Genomic DNA, 9,866 nt, shown 5'->3' with positions numbered 1-9,866 from the left:
CATTGCAAGATGGATTCTTAACCACTGGACCACCAGGGAAGTCCTGAGAATAATCTTTTGTTTTGTTTATTGACTCATGTGGGTCAAAATGGCCAACATCTGTAGACCATGAAGCCTATGACATGGCAGCACTGAGTTTACCACCGGACGGATAAGGAAATCAAAGAAGAAGGAAGTGGTCCAGCATTTGCCTCTTAAGGGGCAAAACTAGGTTGGCCTGACTCCAAAATCCAGGCTCTTAATGAACTAGTGATGCTCAGCTTATGAACCCTGCTAAGGAAATAGTATTTTTCTATTGACTACGCCCATCCTTCCCTCTTTTGGGGCCAGCAACAGCAAACTTTTAAATACTCAAATGGAAAATGGGAGACCAGAATAAAACTGCATTGTAGGCAAGCATGCTACTAAGCCACCAGGTCATGGCTCTATCGACCACGGGTTTTTCTCCACACTTTATTCATGGTCCACATTTCTTCCAAATGTAAGAGATTTCAATACAGAGCAGATGTCCCTTCAGAGGGGGCTCCCAGCTGCAGCAGAGTCCTTTGAAAAGAGATGTAGCGCACGTGGAAAAAGCAGTGACAGATTTTTCTCTGGGGAATGCTTGGCTGCGGTGAGTGGGTCTGAGTAATTTATCCTAATGGGAGTGTGCCCTGTTGTTTCAGGACTGTGTTAGTTTGTGTTAATTAAGTCAGAACAATGATCATTTGAAAAGATAAGGGGGCTCAGGCCTGTAATTAGGCAGCCTTTCTTTGCCTGCTAGTTCAAAATATATTTCTCGGTCCATATGGATTTGAACATTATTTTAAAACCAAGTAGTAAAGCAAGACATCAGGAACTGGTGTGATGCCAATGTTTTCACTAGTTGAATAATTCAAATTAACTACTCTGTTCTTTGAACTGGAAGAGTAGCAGAGAAAGGTTAAAAAAAAAAATTTCCTCTTTTCTAGCACTAATTCCAAAATGCATGCATGTCAAGTAATACCTTAGTATACAGATCATGCGTGCCTACACTAACTGGAATGCTTTGGACCTTTTTTAATTAATCCAAGCTTTTTTCTACAAAGCTTTGGTCATATTGATCACATTACCTATATCACTTTTTGGTTTGGAAAATACAGTCAATTCATAACATCTTCCTATTAGTAATTACCTTAAGCTCTCTTGTGTTTAAAAGTACATCTCAGATTTCTAAAGATAATTTAGATTAGCTTAGAGCAATAAGAATTTTTTTTTAATGGACTAAGAATTAAAGTAGAAGACAAACCACTCCATAGAAAGTATTAAAACTTTCAGTTAACATAATTGTGTTGGCCAAACATTGTTGGAACACGAAGCATAGACTATATTTTGGAGTTGGCCAAACTTAGATTTGTGCACCATGTCCCCACTGTATAATCTTGGGCAGGCCACTTAATCTTTAAGGTTAACAGGCTTATCCATAAAATAAGGTAATAATTATGTTGTAGGGTATTGTGAGAATTAAGTAAAATGAAACAACTTGCTTTCTGTATTATACTTATTAAATCCATTTCTTTTTTCTTAACCTGTCAATGAAGGCAAAAGGGAGACAGAACTATGCAAATTCTATTATAGATAAATATGCTTTCTTTCAGTGGTTCATGGACCAGCTGCATCAGAATTGCCTGGAAATTTGTTAGAAAAACAAATTCTCTACCCCTGCTGAATATCTACTAAATCAGAAATTCTGAGGTGGCACCCAGTTATCATATCAAAGTTCAGAAACCTTTGCTTAATGTGATTATCTCCACAGTCCCTGCAACATAGCAATGGGTAAAACCGAGTAGCTCGGTGACTTGGTAAAATCACAAAGTGGTTCATTAAGAGGAACGATTAGAATGCAGATGGCAGGCAAAATGGTGCTCTTCCTGAGAATAACGGAAACCCATAGAACACAGTTGTCACTTCACTGTTGGAAACACGGAACCCGTTCTGTAGCTATGAACCCGATTGATGGAATTCAGAGACCTTCTTATGAGATAATTCTGTGCTTATATTCCTTTTCCTATCGGAGTCTATATTTTATGACAAATATTATCTGTTAATTTATTATAGGAAAAAATGTATAAAAAGGGACATGTGAACCCCGGGAAAACAACAAGGCTCAAAGTGGTATCCGTGATATTGATGGAGCTCTTAATGGGCCCTCGGGGTGCTCTTCTAGGACTTGGGAAGTTGGCAGCTGCAATGAACAGTGCTGTCAAAGTGGACAGATGTTTGGGACTCTGTGGGGCCTGCAGTAGGTAGGCTAACAGGGATACGGTCGTAAAGTCATAGCTTGGTTTGTACCCACGGAGGACAAGGCAGATTGGGTTCTCAAGAAACTACCATTCACAGTATTATAGAGATAAAATCACAAATACTGGGACTTCCCTAGTGGTCCAGTGGCTAAGACTCCAGGCACTCCCAATGCAAGGGGCCTGGGTTAGAACCCTGGTTGGGGAACTAGATCCTACCTACAGCAACTAAGACCCAGTAGTTCTATGTATTTTCAGAATGCCTTATGCTGCTAGTTTATGGACTAGATCCAAAACTAAGGAGAACAAATTCATATAGAATTCTTTCCATAGAAACATGTAACTCAAATATATCACAGCACTTTTTTGTTGATTGACTGTATCAAAATCAGTTCAGTTCAGTAACTCAGTTGTGTCTGACTCTTTGCAACCCCATGGACTTCAGCACACCAGGCTTCCCTGTCCATCACCAACTCCTGAAGCTTACTCAAACTCATGTCCATTGAGTCGGTGATGCCATTCAACGATCTCATCCTCTGTCGTCCCCTTCTCCTCCCACCTTCAATCTTTCCCAGCATCAGGGTCTTTTCCAATAAGTCAGTGCTTTGCATCAGGTGGCCAAAGTATTGAGTTTCAGCTTCAGCATCAGTCCTTCCAATGAATATTCAGGAATGATTTCCTTTAGGATGGACTGGCTGGATCTCCTTGCAGTTTTAAAAGAAGTTCTATATTCAGGAAATATAAAGTACATGATGCTTCCTTTTATTGCTGAAAAGAATCTAAACTTTATTGCTTTGTGGGCTTAAAGTAACTTTAACAAAAATAAATTATAATTTGTGTGTATGCGTGTGGCCATGCCACTTAGCATGTGAGATCTTAGTTCTCCGATCAGGGATCACACCTGGGTCCCCTGCAGTAGAAATGCAGAGTTTTAAACACTGGACTGCCAGGGAACTCCTTGAATTATAATATTTTGAAATGACATTTAGCTCTAATTACAACTAGAGTGAAGAATGTCTATGGAGAAGATTATCTCAGGATAAAGCATTCTTTCACCATCATTCTTTTTCATCTTTTTCATTATCTCAAAATGTGGGATAAATTGTTTTAACATTATGTAAATTCTATCCATCAACTTGTGTGATTTGTGATGGATTTATTTATAGCATACTAATTTTCATTGAATGGAGAAGGGAATGGCAACCCATTCCGGTATTCTTGCCTGGAAAATCCCATGGACAGAGGAGCCTGGCAGGCTACAGTCTGTGGGTTTGCGAGAGTCGGACGCAACTGAGCAGCTAAGCACAGCACAGTACCAAAAAGACTGGAATTCCATTCTTAATTTTACAAACTGTTTTAGAACACCAAGTCTTTTTCCATCTGCTCCCACAGTGTGTTTTATTTGACCTCTAGCGATTGTTTTTTAAATGCTAGTAAAAATACCAGGTATGATTTTATGGCCAAATATATGATTTTTTTCCCCCACTCTTAACCAATTTGATGTAGCAAGATGACTGACGCAGAAGACAGTTTGTTTTTCATGACAGAAGGATTTTTCTTCTCTTTGGGAAAGATTTTCTCAACCTCCAGTGGCCACAGGACTGTGAAGGCCTGAACCAGGGAAGGGAGGCCGAGCCATGCTGGTGAATTCCCCTCTCCCTAGTTACCTGATTTAAAGATGCTGGAGCCAAATTCTCTTCCATTTGATTTGCAAACTCCTTTCATTAAAAATTCTTTTCCACTAGGGGAGCCCAGGTGGCTTACTGGTAAAGAATCCGTCTGCAAGGAAGGAGATGCAGGTTCAATCGCTGGGTCAGAAAGATCCCTGGAGAAGGAAATGGCAACCCATTCCTGTATTCTTGCCTGGGAAATCCCATGGACAGAGAAGCCTGGAGGGCTACAGCCCATGGAGTTGCAAAAGAGTTGGACATGACTTAGCAACTAAACAACAACAAGCTATGTATTACATTATCCACTAAAAATGGGCAGGATGTCTTCCAAGGTTCTTCCTTAGAGGGAGGCTGCTCTGTTTCCCTTAAACATCAAATCTCTTCAGTCCCAAAGCCCCCTGGGGGCAAGCCCAGGGTTGTCTATTCCTGTAACTGTGTGTGTGTGTGGGTTCAGTCGTGTCCGACTATTTGCAACTCTGAGGACTAAAAGCCACCAGGCTCCTCTGTCCATGGGGTTTCCCATGCAAGAATCCTGGAGTGGGTTGCCATTTCCTTCCCAGGGGATCCTCCCGGTTCTTTACCACTGCACCAGTGGGAAAGCCCATTCCTGTAACTGGAGGGCCTGAAATCTTCAGTGGTGACTAGAAGCCCTGGGCTGGGTAGTCTGCGGAGCAGGCATGATTTAGAATTCCAGTCTTTTGGAATCCCCATTTGCCAAAGGGGAAGACTGAAGGACCTGGAAAGGCTAGTGCTGGAATATAGGCCCCTTAGGCTGTCCACGGGTCTGGGCACCCTGAGGGTCCTGAGTCTGATGACTCACAAATGCCCAGGGGCATTTCCAGAGAGAAGAACCTTGAACAGGGCCAGTCAGGAACTTTGTCAACTTATAAATTGCCAAATTTGGCAACTTTGGTCAACTTACAAATTGAAAAGTCCTCCACTAGTTAGTTACCTGGGGACGTGTATGCCATTGCTGTTTTCAAGGCATGGCAGGATTGGAGGGAGAGGAAATAAAAAGGAAGAACTGGGTGTGTTTAATCTATATTTGTTGTTGTTTACTTGCTAAGTCATGTCTGACTTTTTGTGACTCCATGGACTGCAGCATATTACAAATAGCAAATACACAATATCAAGAGACATTAAAAATTAGAAGTCTAGGTGTGAATTATCTTAATTATAGAAATACTTAAATGCAAAATGGGAAATTTTCTCTGGGACACCTAATCCTACAACCCATCTGTCATCCATCAATTGGTCTATCAGTCCAGGTTTCCAAACTGATTTCAGATGTCAGATGAGAAGAGAGTAGGTTTGTGGTTACAGCTGTTTACTTAATTCAATCTGAGATAGTGCCTGACCTCTAAGTTTCTCATAATAGATCACAGACTACAAGACTGAGAATTCATATTTTGAAAGAAATATTAATACAACTAACCATCAATTTATTGAGCTTGCAACGTTCTAACTCCCAAATAAAAGGGGCTGATCAGTCGCAAAGGGGTTCCTGTCGAGTGGAAGTCCGAGTCTCTCAAACCTGCCTGAAGATAAGAATCACATTCTTGCGTGTGTACCCTCAGGGTGGAGGGTGGAGGGAGAGGAGTCTTGGGGTACTCCAAACTAAGCATTATTTTTCTATGAATTCCAGGAAGGTTTTCCAAGTTTTTTGTTTCTTTTTAATATTTTGGCCATACTACAAGGATCTTAGTTCCTTGACCAGGGATTGAACCCATGCCCCCTGCATAGACAGCATGGAATCTTAACCACTGGATCACTAGAGAAGTGCCCTATTTTTGTTTTTTAATTACTGTCTAGGAAAGAAGATGGGCTTACCTGGTAGTTCAGCTGGTAGAGTCCTCCTGAAATCCAGGAGACCCCAGTTCAATTCCTGTGTTCAGAAGATCCAATGGAGAAGGGATAGGCTATCCACTCCAGTATTCTTGGGCTTCCCTGGTGGCTCAGCTGGTAAAGAATCTGCCTGCAATGTGGGAGACCTGGGTTTGCTCCCTGGGTTGGGAGATACCCTGGAGAAGTGAATGGTTACCCACTTCCATATTCTGGCCTGGAGAATTCCATGGACTGTACAGTCCATGGGGTTGCAAAGAGTCAGATGCAACTGAGCAACTTTCACTTCACTTCAGCAAAGAAGATGACTGTGTGAATTTGTGGTCAAAAGTGAGACCACATAGTAGTCAAAAGCTGGAAGCAACCCGTGTCTGTGAACAGATGGGTAGATAAACAAAGTTGGTCTGTATATCTAATATCTAATGGAACAAGATTCCACCTTAAAAAGGAAGAAATTCCTACTTGCTCCAACGTGGATGAATCTTGAAGACATGATGCTGAATAAAACAGGCTGAAAGTAGAATCGTGGTTTTGGGGTGGTAAGGAACAGAGGATGAATGTGTCATGGGTACAGAGTTTCAGTTTTGCCAGATGAAGTGCTTTAGAAGTGGATGATGGTAAGGCCTGTACAACAGTGTGAATGTACTTAACGTCCTTGAACTGTACAGTTAAAAATGGTTAAGATGGGAAATTACCTGGCAGTCCAGCGGTTAGGACTTTGCGATACCACTGCAGAGGGCACAGTTTCCATCCCTGGCTGGGGAACTAACATCTCACAAAATGTGAGTGGCCTGATCAAAAAAAACAACAAGGTTACAATGGGAAATTTTGTTCTGTATATTTTACCACAATTTTTTTTTTTTTAATGAGACCAACTATAGCTACTACAAATAGACAACCCAACACGAGTTCTGGGGCTCTAAAAGGACTACCCTGATAGAAGGCCTTTCCTAAGCTCTAAGTGGCTTTTTTCTTGCTAGCTAAGCCTTTGTTCCTAATCTCTGCCTATCTGTTGTGGGGCTGGACACTCCCCTGCTCCTGAGAGGAGCCTCACTTTCGGAGTGTTTACCCCAGACCCTCTCTTTAAGAGGCTACCTGTCAGTTTCCATTTCAGCTCTACCTATTTACGGGACGGCTGACCACCGACTGACATATTACCTGTATTGATTCTCTAAGAGCCATCAAGGTGGAGGGAAAGACTATTCTAAGGCTGCCCTGAGCTCTTAGCTGAGTGGGCTCATAAATGTCCCCATTAAAGGTTTCATTCAATGACAATCTTGGCAAAAGTAAATGGACATCGGTCTCCCACCCCCACTGCTGATCCAGAGGCCATTATCAATGGGCAGAGAGCGCTGAGCTGCAGCAGTATCAGTTTCCACATTTTCAAATGATTCCTCTAATGAAAAGCTGCGCTCTTTTCAGGCCATGAAACAATGGAGGAAAAGTCTATTCATTTAGGTATTTTATATATATTAGCTTATCTATTTATGGCTAGCTTATTTATTTATAGCTAATGCTGCCATCAGCATTCCCTGGGTGTAACGTTCACTCCCTTATTAATTGGTTGATAAGCCTGCTAAAAACCAGACATGCTGAAATTGCCTTGAATTGCTATCACGCAGCGCACACTATTTTGATAGTATACAGGATAGCTGAAGTGTATTTTTTCATTTCAAACACAAACCCCCTGCCCTTATATTCTATGTTATTCCCCTCATTTCATATTTGCACACTTATGTGATCAAAGCTCATAAAGATCCATTTTCAACCATGTTTGTAGGAAATAAGTACATCACCACCCTTAACCAAATATCTTTCAGTCATTGAAAGATCTTCACCACCAAACTGTGAGCTCTTTTATGGCAAGACTCTCCCTCTTTCCCACTTTCCTTTCCTTCCTCCAGTCCTTCCTTCATGAAATAAATACACAGCACCTGTGTGTCTTGCCCAGCAGGGACTCCATGGTTGGCGACAGTTTTTTTGGAGGAAAAAAAGTACTGCCCCAATGAGATTCATCTTTGAGGGATCTAGGGAAAGAACCGGGACTTTGCACACTGGTGTTTTGGAAGATTAGGGTCCAGAACTGGATTTACTGTTTCTGTTAGTGCAGTTTGATGAATTTTTGAAGATTTTTCTTGACGTGGATAATTTTTAAAGTCTTTAATGAATTTGTTACAGCATTGCTTCTGTTTTATGTTTTTGGTTTTCTTTCTGGACCTGAGGCACGTGGGGTCTTAGCTCCCTGACCAGGGACCAAACCTGCACCCCCTATATTAGAAAGTGAAGTCTTAACCACTGGACCGCCAGGAAAGTCCCTGAGAGATCTTTTTATTTTTATTATTATTTTTTTTTCTGAGAGATCTTTTTTAAATGTTCAATTGCATGGCTACTCTGTGCACACGGAGAGAAATAGGAGTAATGAAAGGGGATACAATGACATGTAAGTGTTCTTTCATTAAATTCTGCCCTCCCTTTTCTTTTGTTATGTGAGACATAAATGTAAAAATTTGAAAGAAACCACAAAGAGAGCCCTTAAAGTCACTTCAGAATTGTGTTCTGCTGAAACTAAACAGAGACAAGAGGGGGATGGCCAGTCAGCCCACAAATCGGGTGAGCCGAGAGAGGGGTAAAGTTACTTCCGTTTCCAACTTACAAGCCTGACCCCTGGGGCTCTTCTAACCTCCACTGGATGTGAGTCTGCGTGTCAAACCGGGTCCCTCTCCTGATCCTGGACACTCCTGTTTCCTCTGAGACCTGGCTCTTCTTCCCACTGCGCACTGTCTCTGCAGTGTCCCGAACTCCCAGCAGTTGTTTAATTGGTAAGTTGTGTCCGACTCTTGTGACCCCATGGACTGTAGCTTGCCAGGCTCCTCTGTCTCTGGGATTTCCCACGCAAGAATACTGGAGTGGGTTGCCATTTCTTCTTCTAGGGGATCTTCCTGACCCAGAGATCAAACCCTTGTCTCCGGTGGCTCCTGCATTGGCAGGCAGATTCTTTGAATTGCCATCTCCATCCTACATTTTGACCTGACGTCCTACTACTGTGTGCCGTGTGCCCTGGAGGCAACTGATTTTGCCAAGTGTCCAACTAAACTAAAGATCTTTCCTACAAGTCTGACAGCCCACCAGATCCCTATCTTAGGAATGGCCCCACTACCTCCTATCCAGGTTCCTACCTGGCAGTCACACCTCGCCTCCAGTTCATACATTTCATCTCAGAAGCCTGAGGTCCATCATCTCCACCCCACTGACACAATAGCTCTAACATCAATTCCTGCCCCTCAGATCCCTTCCTTCCTAGCCAGAGGTATCTTTTCAAAATACAAATCACTTCTTTGCTCAAGGCCTTTTAATAGCTTCCAAGATTATAGTCCAAACATTTTAACCTTAACCTACAAGGTCTCCAGCCTCTTTCTGAAACAATCTCCCTTAGGACTTTGATTTGGCCACTAGCTTTCTGAAAGTCTCTTTAACAAGTCAGATTACATTCTGCCTCAGGGCCTTCACTGATTGTCTGCCTTCTGCCTGGAGCACTCCCCACCCTTCTTGAATCTAGCTTTGAGTGCTGACCACCTAGATTTGGATCTAAATGCTACCATTTAACCAGTTATGTGACCTTTAGTTTCTGTAGACTATCTGTGAAATACAGGAAATAATAGCACTTACCAGATTGAGTTATATAAGGATTAAGTAAAATCATGTACCTAACCTTATCCTTTCTAGTAGTCATGTATGGATGTGAGAGTTGGACTATAAAGAAAGCTGAGTGCCAGAGAATTGATGCTTTTGAACTGTGGTGTTGGAGAAGACTCTTGAGAGTCCCTTGGACTGAAAGGAGATCCAACCTGTCAATCCTAAAGGAGATCAGTCCTGAATATTCATTGGAAGGACTGATGCTGAAGCTCCAATACTTTGGCCAGCTGATGCGAAGAACTAACTCATTGGAAAAGACCCTGATGCTAGGAAAGATTGAAGGCAGGAGGAGAAGGGGACAACAGAGGATGAGATTGTTGGACGACATCACTGACTGGATGGACGTGAGTTTGGGTAAACTCTGGGAGTTGGTGATGGACAGGGAGGCTTGGCATGCTGCGAC

Source organism: Bos javanicus, chromosome 14, assembly GCF_032452875.1.
Source record: "Bos javanicus breed banteng chromosome 14, ARS-OSU_banteng_1.0, whole genome shotgun sequence".
Classification (NCBI taxonomy): domain Eukaryota; kingdom Metazoa; phylum Chordata; class Mammalia; order Artiodactyla; family Bovidae; genus Bos; species Bos javanicus.
The sequence above is the reverse complement of the archived record's forward strand: the minus strand, read 5'-3'. Positions refer to the sequence as shown.